The sequence below is a fragment of the Marmota monax genome, unplaced genomic scaffold (genome assembly GCF_021218885.2).
Source record: "Marmota monax isolate L192 unplaced genomic scaffold, Marmota_monax_Labrador192_F-V1.1 WCK01_AAM20220418_F8-fsc00068, whole genome shotgun sequence".
Classification (NCBI taxonomy): Eukaryota; Metazoa; Chordata; class Mammalia; order Rodentia; family Sciuridae; genus Marmota; species Marmota monax.
The window spans coordinates 2,817,970-2,839,858 of NW_026692352.1; the positions used below are offsets into that span (position 1 = coordinate 2,817,970).

A 21,889-nucleotide genomic window follows, 5' to 3' on the forward strand; every position below is an offset into this window, starting at 1 on the left:
ATTCCCACAAATCTCCTCAGGCACAGTCAGCCCCACCCCCTCCTGCCACAAGTGCCCAGTATGTCACTACTCCAGAAGGAGGAACAAGAGTGAGAGCCACATGATCTATAAACTTCCCCCCAGTGTTGACATCTTCAAGGTGCAAATTCTGTAGAAGTAATATTAGCTGACCCCCTTCTGTATGTAAGGTTTTGAGGACAAAGAAAGACTCCATTCTTACCCATAAGATGCTCATTGTCAGGTAGGGGAAAGAGATACATAAATCTGATTATTTGCTTCTCCTTTATCTCTTGGTACTTCCTATTCAAGTGTACTCTGCTTACCAACCAAAAGGTATTTTCTTAGTCCCTACATATGTTCAACCTGTGTTGAAAGCTAGATGGGCTAGGAGGCAATAATCTTTGACTTTGAGGAACTTACAGCAAGGTGAGGAGTAAAATTAAATACACCTGAATCACTAATAGAAGAAAATAATTAAATGTTAATATAACTAAATTCCTGGGGCTGGGGCTGTAGCTCAGTGGTAGAGCACTTGCCTTGCACGTGTGAGGCCCAGGGTTCAATCCCCAGCACCATAAATAAATAAATAAATAAATAAATAAATAAATAAATATTTTGTGTCCATCTACAACTAAAAAACAATTTAAATGTTTCCTGACCCTGGAAAACCTAACATGATTCTGTCACACCAGCATCACAGTCTTGGAAATGAGCCAATTTACCTGTGCTTTGGCAGGAGCAAGTGAAATGGTTAAGGGAATTCTCAGGAGGGTGAAGAAGCTAAAGGATCCATGTGTTTTTCTGTCTTGGATAATTTTCACCAAGCATGACCTATCTGTGGACACTGACTGCCGCACCTCTGGGGCAGGGCAAGAGTTGAGGCAGATGATCTCAACTATTACACTGAAATTAAGCTGGCCAGCCTAAAGCTAGAAGGACCATTCGTGGCCAGTAGACTGAAGGCAGCAGTAGCCAAATGCTCAACTGGAACTTCTTTTTAAAAAAAGTCTCTGAGCGATTGATTCAATAACAAAGGAAACATGGCCCAGATCCCCTCCCCCTCATCCCCACCACTGCCTCTAGACCTACAGTCTTTCAGTAAGGCCCAATGTTTCAGTCAGAATTGTTTTTTTGTTTTTGTTTTTGTTTTGGTACTGGGGATTAAATCCAGGTGTGCTCTATCACTGAATTACATACCCCAGATCTTTTTATTTTGAGACAGGGTCTCACTAAGTTGCCCAGGCTGGCCTCAAACTTGTGATCAGTCTCTCAGGTAACTGGGATTACAGGTATGTGCCCCTGAGCCCAGCTTCAATCAGAATTTTTATTTACAACCAGCGGTAGATATTGTCCCCACTGAGACATTCTACAGCTACGCTGCTAAAAATGACCTAAGATTTAACTCAGCTTCTTTTCTTCATCTCAAAGGCAAAACCTACAACCTTCTGTTTATGTCCTCTTGTGCAAAGCCAAGTGCCTTTTCCCATGGTCCCCAGGCAGAGAAATAGGAGGAATCCAAACACTAGGAAATACTAAAGGATCTTGCCATTAAAGTCCACAACGGGGCACTTCCTCAGAGACAGGACTCCAGACTGGGTGACTTAAGCACAGCACAGCTATTCGCTGGTATCAATGGCTTCTCTGGGTCATCAGTGATTGAAGCCAGTGGCACAGCCAGTGCTAGCACTGGGACTACTGCTTTAAGCAGACTTTGGCTTGGAACCCAAGGGCTTCCAGCCAAAGCACCATCCTCTCCACCCTCCCCCTGAAATTCGAGGCAGGCCCCACCCAGAAGACTGGGTGATGGTGATGGAAAAACAGATCCCTAAGATTGTGGCCTGAAACCATTTCACAGAAGGATCTGCTGAGATCCTCCCCAACTCCATCAGCCCCCCTACCCCTCACCCAATCAGCAAACAAACGAAAAATCCCAGAATGTAGGCTGAGCCCTGAGTGCCCTCAGAATCCAAGACAGAGGCTTCCCAGAGCTGGTATGGCTCCTCTTTTCCCTAGTCCAAGAAGAACTGAGACACAGAAGCAGCTGCCTTGCAAATGTAAGGCCCTGCATCCTTTTTACGTTTCCCCAAGATGCAACTCCCCCACATCAGGACCAATTCCCACATTTACAGGAACCTTCTATATTTCCAGAGAAGCTATCTCAGGGTATGAAAAGTGACACTCAAGAAATGCACTCCACCTGGCATGCACCCTCTCTGGATCTTAAAGAGTTAACAGCCTAGCCATGATTTCCTACCAGGGCTGAAGCTAATGCAAACCACCTGTCCAGATGCAAGGACCAGCACCAGAGGGTCAGGTTGCTGAGCTCTGGGGTCTGTTCTGAAAAAACTGCAGTTTTAGGAAAGACCAAGTAATAGGCCAGAAGATCTGAGTTGCAGCAGTACTGCTATCCTGACCCCTCCCCCAGCCAGGGTGTCAGCTCCCCTGGAGACTGCCTCTTAGCCACTTACAGCCAGCCTGAACACCACCTTACCTAAAGATAACACAAAGTGACCTTTGGTCTACAGAGCTGCTAAACTGTACTTATCTCTCAGTTCATGGGCCCCTGTCTCCACTGAACTGCTTTCCTTAATGCTAACTCTCACTCTCAGAATTTCAGGGCCACACATACTACCACCTCACAGGATCCTTCCCTGAATCCCATCCCCCTCTCCACTGGATGGTTCCAAAAGCCCACAGACTCACAGCTAAGAAAATGGCTGCCCCATCTGTGTGCCCAAGCATATCCAGAGAGCCTGACTGCCTGTAGCCATAAGAATCCATATTGTGCACCCCTTTCTGAAAGACATACTCCACCTCTCCCCACCCTGCCATTTGAGAAACAACTGCATCCAAAGAGTGAACATGATCTTAGAGCTCCTTCTTACCCAACTCTGGTTTCTTCAAAAGTGCTTACTGATGTCACCCCCTTCCCCCAAGCAACTACCTGGACCTCTCACCTGGCAGGTTGACTCCAAACAGGCCCAGCAAAGAACAAGCTATCTTGCCATAGACTAATTAGTCATTTAAAAAGTCAGGGGGTGGGGCTGGGGATGTGGCTCAAGCGGTAGTGCGCTCGCCTGGCATGCGTGCTGCCTGGGTTTGATCCTCAGCACCACATACAAGCAAGGATGTGTTGTCTGCCGAAACCTGAAAAATAAATATTAAAAAATTCTCTCTCTCTCTCTCTCTCTCTCTCTCTAAAAAATAAAAAAAAATAAAAATAAAAAGTTGGGGGGTGGAGGCCAGGCATCCATATTACATACCTCTAGTCCCAGGTTGAGGCAGAACTATCATTTGAGCCTAGGAGTTTGAGACCAGCCTAGGCAACATAGCAAGATCCAGTCTCAAAAAACAAAAAGCAGAATAAGAAATATCTTGCTGGTTCATCCCATCACTTAAACAAGATAAAAGGCCACAGGATCAGCCCTCCATGAGAAGCCATGGAAGGAGAAAATGATCTTTTTTTTCATCCCCTGGGGAATCCTGAGTAGACTTTCTGGTCTAAGTCCAAAGAGTTTCTCTGAACTCCTGAGGTCAGAGGCAAAACGATTTGTTGGATGTATTCCCTGAACCCTCTAAAGGGACTCGGTTTGGACTCAGACCTCCCCATCTTCACAGAGATTACCCTCTCTTTGTAGCGTAGAGTTTGGCCCAGAGACCTGAGGCACTGGAGAGGAGATGCTGGGGAAACCAAGATTCCCTGGTTTCTTCAAAAGTGCTTACTGATATCACCCCTTTCCCCCATGTTCAGTAGGTTCCAGAGTCATCAGATGTGAGCAAAAGGTTGTGATCATGAACTAGATAGACCTTGGGCCGCAGCCAGAAAATGCATGCAGTGCCTGCGCATGCGCATACACCAGGGCCCGCTCCAGTAGTTCATCAGCACCTGCCCCCACTACTACACACACCCTGGTCCCTACCAGCTGACAAAATGAACCCGGTTTCACTACCCACCACCTTGAACCCAAGGCCTCACAAAGCAACAGAGAAGCACTCTCCTAGGCTGTCTTTATAGCTCAAGTACAGGCGCACACGCTTTCCTCCTCTGAACAAAAACACAGTGACATCTACGCAAGAGGGAAAGAAAGCAACCCTCTGCTCTGAAAGGCGCCAACTCCCGGATGTTGGCAAGCTCTGCTCCCAGAGCCTGTTTCTGAGTGTTCACTTGCTCTCCCTCTTCTCTCCCTCCCCTTTAAGGATGGCGCAGGAAAGGGAGGTGAGGGGGGAGAATCCACCCCACCCCCTCGTCCATGTTTGAACAAAAACCCAGAGAAAGAGTGAGGGAGAAAAAGTCTCAGTGCAGGGGGGCCTTACCAGACTCCTAAAGCCAAACGTATCTACAGGTTTTAATCCGCCATTAGCATTTAAAATCTTGAAATGAGAGGAGGAAGGGGGGGCCAGTGGAAAGTAACCCCACACACAAAAGAAAAGTTGTTGGTTTTCTTCTCAGTCAGCCTGGCAGGAGCGATCTTCCTGGCTGACAGCCAGAAGTGCGTCACAGCCAGGAGTCTGCTTTCTTTAAAGGCACAGCAAGCTTCTGTGGTCTGGGAGCAACAGCCAAGCAGGGACCTCTTAGCAGGGGGTGGGGGTGCACTGGAAAGGATGGCGGGGAAGAGGGAGGCTGGAGGCTTGCTCCCCAAACAAGAGGGCGGGATGCAGGGGAATAGGGCATGAGCAAGCGGCCAGGCAAAGTCACTGAAGTGCGACGGCAGCAAGAATGAGCCAAACTGTGGCATAAACACACAAAACACATCTACAGCGGCCTGCCTGACAAACCTGGGATCACCCGGACACTCCCCCTTCTCTCTTTTTCCACCCAGGGCTTAAGGCAGAGGGATGGCTTCTCCATCTCTCTGGCCAGCCACAGCAGGGCAGGCCAGACCACCTGCACCTTCGGTCAACCCCTGCCCAAGGCTCTGAAGAGCAGGCAAAACGCAGGCCCTTTCACGGGCAGCTTCCTGAGAGACCAGGGCAGGCGTGTCTGGGAGCACACACATGCCACCCCGCCAGCTCGGCTTGCACACAAAGCGCCTGCCTCCTTCCGTGGGTGCCGCCTGCCCTGAGACATGGCCATCCCCCAAGCCCATTCCCCACGGGAATCTCTCCAGCCCGTACCTTCTGCGTAGCAAGGCCAGGATGCCGCACTGTGCCCGCTCCTCCCCCTCGGTCACCCAAACAAGAAGCCCAGGCAGGTTCTGGCCCTGGAGTACAGGCCTGCGCTGTCCTGTCCCGGTGGCTGCGTGCTATTGTCGACTGTGGAATGGCCGCCAAAATCCCAGCTGTGCTGCCAGAACCTAATCCCCTGTTCCGCTGAGCATTTGTGGGGAGGGGCTGAGGGGCCAAGGCATGGGACTGAGTACGGCAGGCACTGGCTGGAGCCCTTAACAGACAGAGGCACTGGGACCTAAAGGCTCTGCCTCTCCTCCATGGCCGAAAGAAAAAAGATGTCCGACTCTTAGAAGACAAAAACACAGCGTTTCCACCCACTGAGCAGCGACCTTCACAAGCTGAAGGAGAAGCCCATTTAACATTTACTAGGCACCTACTATGTGAAAAGCACTGCTATAGGATATTGCAGGGAGTATCCAAAGATGAATTAAACCCAGCTTCTGCACTGAGGTGGGTTATAATTCCACAAGAGATGAGAAATGAACTAAAAAAATTATATTTCAAGACGGGATGTGTGAACACCTACAAAAAAACATAAAGAAAAATTATAAGCACTTGAGAGCAGGGAAGGTTTGAGAAAATGAAGTGGTAATTTAACCTAGATCTTGAAGCCCAAAGATAGAATTTCTCCCAAAGGGGGAAAGGGAGAGAGGAATGGGAAGAGGAGAAAGCACAGAGGTGTGGAAGCAGTGGGAAGACAGGCTTGAAGGGTGAGTTGAGGTCAGAGTTGGAAAATTTTCAACTTAAAACTGAAGAATCAAATAAGGGTTTAAAGTTTATTTGGATGTTTGCTTTTACCACAGAGCTGTGAGAAAGGTACTCCAGGTTTATTCTGATATATAAAGAGGGAGACTAGCAGCAAGCAGTGCCCAACAGAGAGGAGATAGGTTAACAGGGTATAGAGGCTAAGATAGAATGGAAAGAAGGGGAATGGGAGGCATTGAGGAGACAGGTAAAGGACTGATAGGAAGCAGAGGAAGACACTGTACAAAGGAGGGAAAGAGTAAGGGCTGACATGCATAATCAAACTCAGGAGATGATGAGGGTTAAGAATAAAAGAGAAAACAGGGCATGACACAGTAGCTAACATTAAGTGCCTACTATGTGCCCCAGACTGTTCTACTGACCTATATTCTTAAATAGTCCCTCAGTGAAGCACGCACTATTGCCACCCACTTTCAGAGATGAGGAAACTGAGCCAAAGAAATTAAATAATTTGCCATAGATCACACAGTGAATAAAAAGTCAAATACTCTACCACTAGATGTTAACCACGCAACCCTGGCCGTACTCCTACTATAAAATATGGATGAAGAAACCTCTGTAATAAGGTGATGAGGATTAATTCAGTAACATCTTAAGGTGCTTGACCCATTTGCTAACACAGCACAAATAAGGCATGCAGTGGGTACTTCCAAGTTTAACTTATCTCCTATTTAATATTTTGGTCCCTTGTTACCAAGGTGTCCCAGCAGAGGCTGGCTCACCATTTGCTGGAGAAGCTGGAGAGAGTGCTCCTCCTGAGGAAGGAGACTGGATCCTCAGAATGTCTGCCTTCTTCCCACCAGTCTGCCTTTTAGGTTTCACTTTAGGGGTTAGATCAAATCCCAGCTCCTCCAATACTGAACTGTTAACAGAAGCTAACTTGTGAGAGAAGTTAGATTGGGGACTTTCTGTGCTGTTTTATGTTTGAATTTATGGATTTTTTTGTTTTGCAGTACTAGGGATCAAATTGAGGGCCCTGTGTATGCTAGGCAAGCATTCTGCCACTGAGCTATATCCCAAGCCCTTTTTAAATTTTACCCCAAAGATAGGAGTAAGTTGCCCTCATTAGGTCGACTAGACTGGCCCCAAACTTGCAATCCTCTTGCCTCAGGCTTTCACAGTAGCTGAGATTACTGGTGTGTACCACCATGGCTGACTGAATTAATAGCCATGTATTATTACATTGGTGGTCAGAAAAATTATCTACATTCTGTATTCAGTACTTGTACTGCTTTACTGTGTATCTGCATGAAAATCTTGTCTTCAAGAGCATCACCTAGTTCCACCTTTTTCTCTATGATCCACTATAGTACCTAAAGCTCCTTAAATCTGTTCCACTGAACAACATCTGAATGGCAGGTTTCCCAATCCAACCTTCTGGCCACCAGAGAATGACTATAGTTAAGTGGTTGGGATGAGGTGGGGGTCAGCTGTACAGGCTTCCCATCACCTCCTTTCCCTTAGGCCCTGCCTGATCCCACAGTATCATCTAGAGTCATAGTTAGCAATCACCATCACTAGTGAGGAAAATTCTTATTCAAAACAACAACACAGGACTGGGGTTGTGGCTCAGTTGGCAGAGCACTTGCCTGGCACTGGGTTCGATCCTTGGCACCACATAAAAATAAAATAAAGGCATTGTGTCCATCTACTAGGAAAAGTATTTTTAAAAAAAGAACATCACAAAAGCAAAGCAGATACAAAAATTTTTATAGAGAAGAAAAATGACAAGCTTAATTTAGAGACTGGCACAATCAACACTCCAGGAAGTGTATGGGGGTAAAAACAGGAGACAGGCCTGCTAAAATTGCCCTGGCCACATCTGGCATTGTGTTTAGCCCTAAAGCTTCCCAGACAAGATAGAAATGATACTGTATTTAAAAATAAGAAGTCTCAGGGCTAGGGCTGGGGCTAAGTGGTAGAGCACTTGCCTGGCACGTGTGAGGCACTGGGTTCGATTCTCAGCACCACATAAAAACAAATAAACGAAATAGAGGTCTTGTGTCTTAAAAAAAAAAAAAAAAAAAAAAAACTACAACTAAAAAATTAATATTTAAAATAAATAATTAAGAAGTCTCCCCATCCCTGTCCTATTCTCTAAACTCAAAGCCAACAGCTTCCAGCTGGGCAGTTTCAGAGGTGCTGAACTCTACTCTGGAACCTCTGTGCCAAGTGGCCAAGCCTCTGCAGGCCAGCCAGAGAGGCTTGCCATTTTCCCCAGCCGCCTTCTCCTATTTCCCCTCCTGTGGCAGGGCAGAATTGCCCCAGCCTCTCAAGCCAGATAGGCGGCAGGCAGGCCACAGGCTCTTGCCTGATTCTACAGGTCTCCACAGGCCTCTGCTCATTGTACCCCAAAAACGAAAAGGAGTGGTGAAACCATTTTTGCCTGTACTCCCAGCGGCTCGGGAGGCTAGAGCAGGAGAATCGCAGGTGCAAAGCCAGCCTCAGCAAAAAAAAAAAAAAAGAAAAAACGAAAAGAAAAGAAAAAGAAAAAAAGAAAGCAAGAAGCTAAGCAACTCAGTGAGACCCTATCTCTAAGTAAAAATACAAAATAGGGTTGGAAATGTGGCTCAGTGATTGAATGCCTCTGAGTTCAATCCCCAGTACCAAAAAAAGAAAAGAAGAAATAGAAAAGGTTAAAAAATAATTTTAAAAATTTGGGGGAAGACTGTTCAAGTAGAAGTTGGAGGGGATGGTGTTCAGTTAGAAGCCTGGTAGTATTCCATCTCCTGAGCCATATCATGGGTGGTGTTCATTTGATTATTTGTTTAAAATGTCAATATTACAGTTTTTCATGTATATTACCATTTTCTACATTTTTAAAAAGACAGAGAAATAGCAATTTTCCTGAGACTGCCCAGAACCTAGGATGATTCTAGCATGAATAACTAGCCTGGTATTCAAGGCCCTCCATGAATTAGACCAATGTTGCCTTTTAAGTCAGGTTTTCCCTTACCCAAACCCCTCTACCCTGTTAGGCAGGTCTATAAAGTTATAGATTGTCCTGAGGATCAGACAAGACTGTGTAGAGAACTAACTCTAGGGACAGACCCAACTGGGCTCAAATTGTGGCTCTAACACTGAACTAGTTATGTGACCTTAGGCAAGTTATTTAATCTAATTCTCAGTTTCCTTTGTGTGAAATAGGGATAATCATAGTATTGTCTTCACTGGGTTACTGTGAAGATTAAAAATAAATAAATAAAATATGGGATGTATTCAGCACAGTGCCTAATGATAGTAAATGCTCATTAAAAATTAACTATTAATTACAACAGTAACAGCAACAACAACAATGACAGTCTGTAGGTATTTATTATGCTAGGACATCAAGCGGCAGAGAAAAGACTAGAACCATTGTATAAAGCTGTTTTAAAAGATGAAGAAATCTGAGACTCAGGAATTAAGTGACTTATTTACATGCATTAGTCACTTTAGTAGTGAGCTGTCTATGACATCCCTACATTATTCTGTACTGCTCTTAAGCAGAAAAATCACTGAATGCCTGGATAAAAGCCAGCACATTCTCCACAGCTCAAAAAAGCCTTGTACTTCTTCCTCAGAAAATTATCTTAATAAAAAACAGCTCGGGCTGGGGATATAGCTCTGTTGGTAGAGTGCTTGAATTGTATTCAGAAGGCCCTGGGTTCAATCCCCAGCACCAAAAAAAAAAAAAAAAAACACCAAACAAAAAAACCCAAAGCCAACTCTAATTTCTTTCGTTATTTTCTTTTTTCTTTTTTTTTTTTTCTAAGGTGAGGAGGACTTGGGCACCTGCCTAACAAGCAAGAGGACCTGGGTTCCATCCCCAGTACTCAATCAATCAGTCAATAATAAAAAGTAGACTGGGAAGTGAGTTTAGTACTATAACTAAGATGCTGCAAGAATGAACAGCTCTAATTTCAAGTCATCACTAAAAATGTTTTTTCTGAGGATGCCAAGAGTTTTACAAACATTAAAGGACCAAGACTCCTCTGAAGCAGCAAGCACCAAAGAAAAGTCTTCTAATATGAGGGCTGGTGGAGATACCTCAAGCATGAGAGGCAGGAAGGAAACTCCACTGTTGGCTAGAGGGAGGGTAGGACTTTAAGAAGCCTAACCTACAACTTATTTACCATAGCCTCCTTCTCCCTCTCCAGAGGGTAGAAGCTGGTTAATGAGTTAATGTTGGTAAGCCTGAGGCTTCCTGGGGACAAAAGCAGAGGGCAAATCAAAACCCAGGGAGGATTCATTAGAACATCCAAGAGGCCCACTCATTTCTCCCTCAAGAAGACCTTTCTACAAAACACCTAAGAACCTGTTTCATTGTAAAATGACTCTGTCCCCACAGGCAATATATCTGGCACAGTATTTGCTCACAAACACAGAAGTGATGACAAAAAGGCAAAAGAAACAAAAACAGAAAAGTTTCAATGTAAAGATGTGTAACTCCAATGAGTATGGCGGTACACACCTGTAATACCAGGGACTTAGGAGCCTGAGGCAGGAAGGTCTCAAGGCCAGCCTCAACAACTCAGTGAGATTCTGTCTCAAAAAAAGTGAGGTGGGCCATTGCAGTGGTGCATGCCTGTTATCCCAGAGGCTCAGGAGGTTAAGGCAGGAGGATCATGAGTTCAAAGCCAGCCTCAGCAAAAGCGAAGTGCTAAGCAACTCAGTGAGACCCTGTCTCTAAATAAAACACAAAATAGGGCTGGCAATGTGGCTCAATGGTCCAGTGCCCCTGAGTTCAAGCCCTGGTACCAAGGGGAAAAAAATTAAAAAGTAGGGTGGCGGGTATAATACCTGAGGATATAGCTCAGTGGGGTTTAATCCCCAGTACCAAAATAAAATAAAAGACTCATAACTCTAAAGACAGCCTACTAATGGTTGAAAACACTATGCTTGATTTTGAAAGCCCCTGGAAGGCAGAACAGGGTGACGCATGCCTGTCTGTATCCCAGCAACCCCAGAGACTGAGGCAGACAGATCACAAGTTCAAAATCATCCCCAGCAACTTGGCAAGACCCTAAGCAACTTAGCCAAACACTGTCTCAAAATAAAAAATAAAAAGGGCTGGACATGTTGTTCATTGGTTAAGTGCTCCTGGATTCAACCGAAAGAAGGAAGGAAAAAAGGAAGGGAGGGAGGGTGGGAGGGGGAAAAAAAGAGGGGGGGAAGAAAGCCCCTGAAGTAAATTATAGACCAGTCACTTACCAGATGCAAGACACAAGGCAAGTCACTAGCCCTAGCTTGGATCTCAGTTAAAGAAGGGGATTGGGTTAGAGTATAAGTACTTTTCTTTTTTCCTTTGTTTTTAAAGCGAGAGAATTTTAATATTTATTTTTTAGTTTTCGGCGGACACAACATCCCTGTTTGTATGTGGTGCTGAGGATCAAACCTGGGCCGCATGCATGCCAGGCGAGCGCGTTATGGCTTGAGCCACACCCCCAGCCCCGAGTATAAGTACTTTTCTATCTCCAAAAATTCCCATGATTTTTTCCTCAGGATACCACTAACAGCAGCAAATTTTAGAATAGAAATATTCTCCTCAGTATCTGGTCAAAATATCACTGGTTAGAATTTCCTTTCCAAATAAATGACAAATCTTCCAGGGGGGGGGGGGAAGATGCTAAGCAACTTGATAATTATTAGATAAAATAAATCCCATCTATCTGGCACCACCAAGAAGTACAAAATTCTACATAAGCAATATTTTTTAATAATTGAAATTTCTCCCTTTTAGGGTTAAATCCTTTTTGCTTCTCTCTAGAGATTTAAGTTCTACAAAACATGTTACTCTTTCCTTAGGATTAATGAAATTTAATCAAGGATATTCAACTATAAACATGAAATAAACACTTCTAAATACTGGGGACTCAAAGATGAACTACATAGTCTTTAAAATCAAGTTTATAATCCCATGGAGGAAGAAATACATCTATAACAATAATATGAGGCCAAAGAACACAAGCCTGGGGAATGCTCAAGGGGAGATGAGATAGCATTGGCAAGGTTAGTAGAGATCAATACCTAGTGACTAAAGAGCCAAGAGGACGGGGGTGTGGCTCTGTGGTAGCCCCCTTGCCTAGCATGGGCAAAACCCTGGGTTCCTTCCCCAGTACCAAATGAGAAAAAAGAGAGAGAGACATGCAGAGACAGAGAGAGACACAGAGAGAACGTACACAAGCAAGCAGTAAGAGGTAGTGAAGTGTCTTAAGACAAGGGTATTCTATGTGTGCTTTTGAAAAGTGACTAGCATCTAGTGCAGTGGTACACAACATAAACCCAGCTACTCAGGAGTTTGAGTCACAAGGGTAGCAATTTTAAGACCAACTGGGAAACAGTGAGATGTTGTCTCAAAATTAAAAAATAAAAAGGCTCAGATGTAGCTCAGCTCAGTGGTTAAGCACCCCTATATTCAATCCCTGGTACAAAAAAAAAAGGGCTGGGGTTGTGGCTCAGCGGTAGAGCGCTCGCCTAGCAAGTGCGAGGCCCTGGGTTAGTTCCTCAGCACCACATAAGAAATAAATAAAGATATTGTGTCCAACTAAAAAATAAATAAAAATTTAAAAAAGAAAGAAAGAGAGGAAGAAAAAAGAAAAGAGAAAAAGAAAAAGTGACAGACATAACAAACAGGAAGTCCAGGGGCAGAAAGCAGGTGGCAAATCAGCACTTTAACCTCTAGAAGTAGAGGTTAAAGTGCCCTGTCAATGTAGGGGCATCAGGAACTAAACAGAAAGGGATAAAGTGCCAAAAGTTTTTTCTCCACTTGGGGCAGGTACTGGGGCTGTGGCTCAGTGGCAGAGCACTTGCCTAGCATGTGTGAGGCACTGGGTTCAATCTTCAGCACCACATTAAAAATAAACAAATAAAATAAGGGTACTGTTTTCATTAAAAAATTGAAAAAAAAAAAGGTGTGGGGAAATCTCAGAAAAAGGGAAACAACAGAGTAGAGGAAGGGGATCAAGAGAGATGGAAGGGGAAAGATATGGGGAAGTACTGAGGAACGAAATCTACATAATTATGCTATGTCCACGTATGCATATAACACAATGAATTACACCTGTACACAATGACAATGCACTATTATTTCTATTATATTGGGGGGTACCAGGGATTGAACCTAGGGGTGCTTAACCACTGAGCCGTATCCCCAGCCCTTTTTATATTTTATTTTGACACAGGATCTCACTAAGTTGCTTAGGGCTTTGCTAAATTGCTGAGGCTGACCTCAAACTAATGATCCCTCTGCCTTAGCCTCCAAAACTGCTGGGATTACAGGCATGTGCCACTGCTCTCTGCTAGCACTATAATCATTAGAATAATAACAATAATAGAAGGGACACCAAGTAGAGTTGGGCAAGTGGATTGGGGGAGGAAGAGGGAAGGAAAAGAGAAGGTACTGGGGAAGAAGGATGATCAAATTATGTTCTGTGCATGTATAAATATGGCGAAAATGAATCCTATTATTATGTATAATTGATATACCAATAAAAATAAATTTAAAAAATAAATAATGAAAAGGGATATTTGAAAAGCTGAGTAGCACCAAAGCTTAGTATGTCCGGGTTGGAAAAGGTGGGGAACTGAAGAGATGGCTGAGATTCTGCCTTTGGTGAAAAGACTTCAGCATGGGAAAAAAAGAGAAGAAAGTTATTGATTTAGAGGAGCTGGGAGGAACTGCGTAACTCAGGAAGGGCTGATGGATAAAGTTTTACCCAGAAGTAATACCTAAGCTAAATACTAAAGAGTTAGATAAATAGGGTTTCCACCAAAAGTTTAAAAAAATAAAAGAGCATTCTAGGTAAAGAAGAGTGTGTACAGAGACTGTATTAAATCTTGCAGCAGTGTGCAGTTTCATGACAAGGATAAGTAGCACCAAACACCAAAATGTGAGACACTTACATCATGTTAAGGAATACAAATTTTATCCTGTGGTGATGAGACACAACCATGGTTTCTAAAGGGAGAATAAAGAGAAGCACCATGATCAAAACTATTTCAGGGTGGTAACTCTATGAAACACAGACTGGAAAGGTATGAAACAGGAAGACAATAAAGTATAAGAACTAAGAGCATGACATCTGGAGTTAAGTCTGCCTAATTCAAATTGTGGCTCAAAGAGCTTATAAATTGTACAACCATGGTCAAGTTATTTAATCTCTTTGTGCCCTCAGTTTTCTCATCTGTAAAATGGGAGTAACAGTATTTTTCAGAGGGTTGTTTAATATGAGGAATTCACAAGATAGTATGTGTAAAGTGTTTAATACAAGTCTTGGTACAGGGATAAATGCTAGCTGCTATCAAAGGCTGCAAGTTCATGAACAGAAGGTTGGATCCACATATGGTCTAGTATTGATAATGTGATAATGCTCGGACTATGGAAACTTTTTTTTTTTTGACAGGGGATTGAACCCAGGGACCCCAAACTTGGATGCCCTGCTTAGCCTTCAAGTCCCTGGGATTACAGGTGCACACAACTGTGCTGGCAACTTGAAGCTTTCTTTTCCTACCTCTTCATCAAGTTAACTCCAAATTATCCTTTATAACTCAGTTCAAATATTTCATCTAAACAATCCCTAACACCCTAGAGTAGGTCAAGACCCTATTGTACATTCTTGTAGCACCATATTCCTTTCCTCCATATCAGTCACAGTTTCTAATTACACTTGTGTTTGATTAAATTCTCTTCCTCCACTACCCTAAGTTCCATGAAATCATACAATGTGTGGTCATCACTAAACTCTTACAACTCAGCATGATGCCAGGAACAGTTTAGTGCTTGGTAAGTATTTCTTAAATGAATAAAAGGTTTCAAACTATTTTAAAAGTGACTCCCCTTTAAATGAAATCTTCATATGGAATCCCACAATACAGATAAAAGTAGGTTTTAGAAATAGAAAAAAAAAAAAAGTAAGTGGTTTGAAGGATATAAAGCCCTGTTCTCACGGCTTCCACATGGCTCTTGAATCAGTTCTACAATCCTATAAAGCTTTTGTAGAATACAGTCTAAAACAACTGTTTGTTTCAAGCAAGAAGAGATGTGTGTGAAGTAAACTGTGATAACTAAAAAGGAGTGATAGCTGGATGCAGTGGCATGCTTAGCTAATGGAGAAAAAAAAGGGGGGACATTGAAAAGTCAACTATCCTATATCATTAATGCTAAGGTATCTCAATTTCAGAGATAATAAAAACATGAAAAAAAATAGCCAATGGCAATTCAAAGCTTCACCAATTATAAAAAGTAATTCTAGCCACTTGGGAGGCTGAGGCACAAGGACTTCAAAGTTCAAGGCCAGCCTGGGCAACTTAGCCAGACTCCGATTCAAAATTAAAAAAAATAAATAAATAAAAAGGGGTGAGGGTATAGTTCATTGGTAGAATGATTGCCTAGCATGCACACGGCCCTGGACCATGGATGGGTTCAAGCCCTAGCACTGAAAAAAAAAAAAAAAACACCTCAAAACTAAAGTCTGTCTCACTCATAAATCAAACCATTATGTTATAATGTCAGGCAGTTCTGAGAGTTAAGTCTTAAGACATGGAACATCTACTGGGATATACAGTTAGAAATTATCAGTAATTAGTGAAAAATATGATTTCAGGGCTGGAGACACAGATTTAGGTCCCATTTGGAACAGCACAAATATAACCAGAAGAGAGTCTATGGTAGGATCACACTTGTTTATTAGGCCATTAAAGGCTGATATGTTCATTTGCGATTGAAATTTGCTAATCTTCTACCGAGGCTTCTGCCTCCCATAGCTCCAGGGGGTGCCAGCATTAAGAGAGGAAGTGGGAGACTTCAGGAAAATTTCCAGAACTCTAGGAATTCCTTTCTGATCCTTCCCCTTATTTCCATTTGGGAAGGTTTTGTTTGTTTGTTTAAGAGGAAGCCAGCAGCCACACCAATGTCAATAAAAATGAGACAGTACAGGGGGTTAAAAGACTAGACTTCATTTTACCTTCTTACTTCAGGTCTACATCTCCTCCTGCTTGGGATTCAATGGTCCTCACCCAAACAACTAGCATTTGTGAATGGCTCCTTATAACTGACAAAGGGTATTACAGCTCTGTACAGTAGACATTATTATTTACACTTTGCTAAAGAGGAAAAAGTTTAGAAAAGTTAAGTACCTTGCCTAAGGTCACATAACTAAAAAGCAACAGGGCTGTGATGCAACTCTTATCTTCTCTGGCTTCTAACCTGGAGCTCTTTCAAGTAGACTCATGCAAGAAACCTTGAGCCACCCACTTACAAACCATCTATGTACAAACTATGTACACTTTCAGTGCATTTAAAAAGAAAACTCGATGGGCATGGCGACTAAAAAGGGGCTAGTGGTATACTGGTAATGTTCTGTTTCTTGAAGCAGGCACTAGTTACACAGGTGTATTCACTTTTAGAAAAGCCACTAAGCTATATACTCTGTGTACTTTTCTGTATTTATGATACACTTTAATTTCTTAAAAACACAAGGCAGGGGCTGGGGTTGTGGCTCAGAGGTAGAGTGCTGGCCCAGCATGCATGAGGTTCCATCCTCAGCACTGCATGAAAATAAAATAAAGATATTGTGTCCACCTATAATTAATAAATAGATAGATAGATAGACAGATAGATAGATAAACAAGCAAGCACCAGGCAGGCTGGGCATGGTAGTGAATGGTCGTAATCCTATCAACTTGGGAGGCTAAGGCAGGAGGATCTCAAATTCAAGGTCAACTTCAGCAACTTAGTAAGACCCTGCCTCAAAATTAAAAAAACAAAAATAAAAAAAGCCAGGTGCAGTGGTGCATGCCTATAATCCCAGCAGCTCAGGAGGCTGAGGCAGGAGGATCGCAAGTTCAACACCAGCCTCAGCAATTTAGTGAGGCCCTGAGCAACTTAGTGAGACCCTGTGTCTAAATAAAATACAAAATAGGGCTGGGGATGTGGCTCAGTGGTTGAGTGCCCCTGAGTTCAATCTCTGGAACCGATAGACAGACAGACAGACAGACAGATAGAGGGCGAGCGAGTGTGCTGGGGATGTACTTCAGTGGTAAAGCACTCCTGGGTCCAATCTTCAGTACCTCCAAAAAAAACCCCAAACACCAATAGTGGGCATGGTGGTACATGCCTGTAATCCCAGCTACCAGAAAGGCTGGAAGACTGCAAGTTCAAGGCCCAGTCTAGGTAACTTAAAGAGCCCCTCAAAACAAAATATTTTAAAAGGACTAGAGATGTAAGCTCAGTGGTAGAGTGCTTGCCTAGCATGCATGAAGCCCAGAATTCAATCCCCAGTAACTCAAAAAATAAAATAAAGTCAAACAAGAAAATACCAAGTAAATTTAAAATAGAGAGTAGAAGAGCTCAGGCGTCTTAAGTTGTATGCATCAAGGCTATACATATATTTATTTACCTAATTTTTCAAATAGATATAAATCAGACAGCTACCAGTTAAGTGAGGATGCACAAAATCCTTCCATACTGAAATAATATACGTATCTACTTCTCCCCATCCAGAACATCTTGGTAATGTGACTAAATCTGATGAGACTGGAAGCAATGGAAGCCAAAAATAAAAGGGCATCAGAAAGTCAAACTGTCCTACATAATTAATGCTAAGGTATCTCAATTTCAGAGATAATAAAAATTGGGGGGAAAAAAAGCCATGGCAATTGAAAGCTTCACCAGTTACAAAATACATCCAAATTCAGTGTTAGAAAGTAAAACAGAATAGTATGTTCAAATAAATAAATACAATGTTGTCATTTCAATAGGTAATCTCAATAGGTGTGGGCTCAGAGGCTTGTACAATGTATCTCCTATACAAATTCTGTTTCAGAGATAAGGAGAGACAAAGGTCCTCACTTAACAATTGTTAGAAAACCTTATTAAAGTTCACACATCAGAAAGCTGAGAATGACAATGACAGTGCTTCTCTACCAGAAGTCCTTGCATAGTAATTCTATTTTTACTTTCATAATGCCTTACTTCATTAACTCACTAAAGAATAAGTCACCTATTAAAAATCAATTAAGATAAAAAGGTGTTTAGAAAACTTCCTTTCTTGCTTACACAAGTTTGTTTTCCTTATTCTCCAAAACCAATGAGGCAATACAAGTCAGACAAAAGAAAAAGTTAAACTCCCAGCCCTTTTCCATTCCTCTCCAAGTCCTCCAACAAGGTGAGAAATGGTAACATTTTTCCATGTCCCCCGAAAACATAAGTATAAATACATCAGAGAGGGATTTTTATTTTTATTTTTAGAATACATTGTTCTACAACTTGTTTATCTCCCCTAATAATTTATCAACATTTAGGGCTGGGGCTATGGCTCAGAGGTAGAGCGCTCACCTAGCATGCGTGAGGCACTGGGTTCAATCCTCAGCACAACATAAAGTAAAATAAAGACATTGTGTCCACCTATAACTAAAGAAATTAATAATAAAAATAATAATAATAATAATAATAATAATAATAATTTATCAACATTTCTTTAGGCATCAATAAATAAAATCCTAACTCATACTTTTAAAAAGATGCTGTAGGGCTGGGGATATAGCTCAGTTGGTACAGTGCTTGCCTCGCATACACAAGGCCCTGGGTTCAATTCCCAGCACCACACACACACACACACAAAAAAAAAAACTGCTATAAAGGAAATGCCATAATGTGTTCCCATACTGCCCTATTGATGGACGTGGCTATCTTCTTTTTTTTTCAAGCCAGGGTCTCACTTCATTGCTCACACTGGCCTCAGGTGATTCTCTTTCCTCAGTCTCCTGAGACTAGAGGTATGTGCCACCATACTTAGCAAAAGAGCTTTCTTCAATCTGCTACCATTTCAAACAATGAATACTCTTGTATATATTTCCATTTATTGATTAATTGATTGATTGATTGGTGCTAGGGATTGAATCCAGGGCCTTGTGCATGGGAGGCAAGCAATCTACCAACTGATTTATCCCTAGCCTATATTTCTTTTTAAATAAAACTATTTCTACACACTTTCCTTGTTGTCCTGTGTTCTGATTGCTCCCTTTTCTATCATCATCCCTGCTTTCCTTGCCCAGAGAATTATCCTCAGGGTCCAGTGTGATAACGAAAGACAAATTAATTTGGAGGGTGTCAAAATATAAGATGACAGTTACTGGTGGTAGATTGGAACTGGCCTGCTTGGCTACATATCCCAGCCACCTGCACAGGCTATCTTCTCCCACCTCACGTGTACTCCCTGTTCTGGTCTCAGCAGCTCCTTCCAACTCAACTGATGTGGGCAGAACTGGCTTGGGGAATTAATCCTACTTTGTCATTCCTGTCCCTGGGAAGTGCAGACAAGCCCACCAACTACCTAAACTATTGAGACAGAGGAAGAATACATTATTGCTGTGAAAGAGTATAATACACAAGTATATAGAGTAGAACGCAAAATTACCCATTCACCAAACCTTAAACCACATTCACTAATACATTCCCTCCTCAGATGTGACCACTGTTGCAAGTTTCTTGTATAACCTTTCAGAGCCGGGTGCAGTGGCACACGCCTGGCTTGGGAGGCTGAGGCAGGAGGATTGTGAGTTCAAAGCCAGCCTCAGCAAAAAGTTGCTAAGCAACTCAGTGAGACCCTGTCTCTAAATAAAAATACAAAAAAGGACTGGGGATGTGGCTCAGTGGTCAAGTGTCCCTGAGTTCAATAGCCCCAGTACAAGAACTTTCAGACTTTTCCTAAGCACGTCTGCACATATACACACACGTCTTTGCTTTATGTGCCTATCTTCAAGCTATATAATTAATTGTTCTACAAATTGCCCTTTTAATTTAAAAATTTAATCTTTTCATTATAGTGTAATTGTAACGTGTGTGTACACACACACACACACATATATTTATGTATACATACACACAACAAATATATGTGTTGGATTCCCCATTCTTAAAACCTTGAGAAAAATTCCATAGTTAGGATGAACCCCAATTTTATTCTCCCATTTTGCTTTTCTCCCATTTAGTTTGTTCACAGTGTTTTGTCACGACAAAGCATGCTGCATTGATAATACTGGAATACCCACCTCTTTTTACACATAAGCTAGTATTTCTCTAGGATATTTACAAAAAGTGGAGATGATGGGTCAAAAAGTTTGTACACTGCAACTATAAACAACCACTCAAAAAGGTGTAGCAGTTTTAGTTTCAACAAAAAAGCATAAAAATTCCTCTTTCTACAATTATAGGCAGTTTTTTTAAATTTTATTGATATAAAAGATATAAAAAATACATTATTGTTTTAATTTACATTTTCCTTATTTCCAGATAGTTAAAACATCTACTCATTCTTATCCTGTCCATCTCCCCCAGTACTGAGGATTGACCCCAGGGATGCTCTACCACTGACTACACCCCCAGCCCTTTTTCTTTTGAGACCAGGTCTTGCTAAGGCTAGTCTTCAACTTGGCTCAGCATTCCAAGTAGCTAATCATTCTTATTTCTTTTTTAAATATATTTTTTACTTGTCAATGGACCTTTTATTTATTTATTTATTTTACTTATATGTGTGGTACTGAGAATCGAACCCAGTTGCTCACACATGTGAGGCAAGCGCTCTGCCACTGAGCTACAGCCCCAGCCCCCATTCTTATTTCTTATAAAGGTATTGCCATTTTGATTTTAAACAGGAGGGCTCAGAGAGGTTAAGGTGACATAGTCAATAAGTAGTAGGCATCAAGGCTAAGTTTTTTTGTTTTTTTTTTTAATTCTGTGGACGTCTAAGCTTTTATTTTTTTTTTATTTTTTAAAGAGAGAGAGAGAGAGAGAGAGAGAGAGAATTTTTTTTTTAATATTTATTTTTTAGTTTTCGGCGGACACAACATCTTTGTTTGTATGTGGTGCTGAGGATTGAACCCGGGCCGCACACATGCCAGGCGAGCGCGCTACCGCTTGAGCCACATCCCCAGCCCGAAGCTAAGTATTTTTAACAAAGTTAGCAAAGTTAGGCCTCTGACTCTGTCAAGTATACTTCCCACTACTTACTGTCAGCAAACTATGGCTTTTACACCAACAGCCCATGTTTTGTAAATCAAGTTTTACCAAAATAGCCACCCCCACTCATTGACCTATTGTCTATAGCTACTTTCATTTTCTGATGGCAGAGGTTAGGAGTTGTGATCATATGGTCTGCAAAGGCTTAAAACATTTATTTCTTGGGTCTAAATAATAACAACCCACATTTAACATCTAAAGAAAAGCTTTTCAATGGCCAATTGACTACAGTGGGCTTATGTTACAAAGTGGCTTATTTTAAAATGAATTTATATGCAGTATAGGTCTGATACATAATATTGAAAGAAAGAGCTCAAAAACACAAATAAAGTCAAAAGACATACCTCTACTATGAGGCTGCAACACTACTCCAAAGGGTTTCCTATCCACTACTCTTCATCTTCCTTTGTTTCTTTAATTTCAACTAATGGGAAACAGATCTGGCTGGTTCCTATTGTCCTTCAGTGACTTTGACAAGCTATGTGGCTCCCACCCACACACCACAATAATATGAAACCAAATCAAGCCCTGCTACATCTGCTGTAAACCTCCCAACATATCCTAACCCAACACAGCTCTCTCCTTGCTTTCACTAGGAAGCAGCTGAAAATTTCTAGCTTGACATGCCCCTGCCCCTCCCTTGTGGGAAAGACAGGCTGATTCTTCCCTCTCCATCCTCACCTTCTGAAGATTCTGACCACAAAGGTAAGAAGTCCATTCTCCTGGGAATTTTAGGCTGTTCAGCTCTCAAAGAGCTGACAAGGAAGGTGTCATCATCTATATTTCACAAATGGGGACACTGAAGGTGACTTGTCTCTTTTCCTTTTATTTCCAAAGATCATTTTAGCTAACAGGGCTTCATATATCAGTGACCCCTTTAATTTCTCTTAACATCCTCTCTCAAATTTGGATTTTATATAAGATGGGCTGGGGTTGTGGCTCAGTGGTAGAGCACTT

The 21,889-nt window shown here is 42.2% G+C and overlaps 1 protein-coding gene across 6 annotated transcripts in view; it reads right to left on the minus strand.

Annotated features, from left to right (window-relative positions):
• Numa1 (nuclear mitotic apparatus protein 1) overlaps positions 1-21,889 on the minus strand; it is an 80,123-nt gene that overhangs the window by 35,144 nt on the left and 23,090 nt on the right. For 2 of the 6 annotated variants that reach the window (XM_046441829.2, XM_058578509.1), the window contains exon 1: positions 4,315-4,491. The exons of 3 other annotated variants lie outside the window; for them this stretch is intronic. The gene's annotated coding sequence lies outside the window, so the exon portion shown is untranslated. Of the gene's footprint in view, positions 1-4,314; positions 4,492-5,115; positions 5,427-21,889 lie in introns of those variants that run through there. One more of the 6 variants, XM_046441831.2, reaches the window with a different exon arrangement.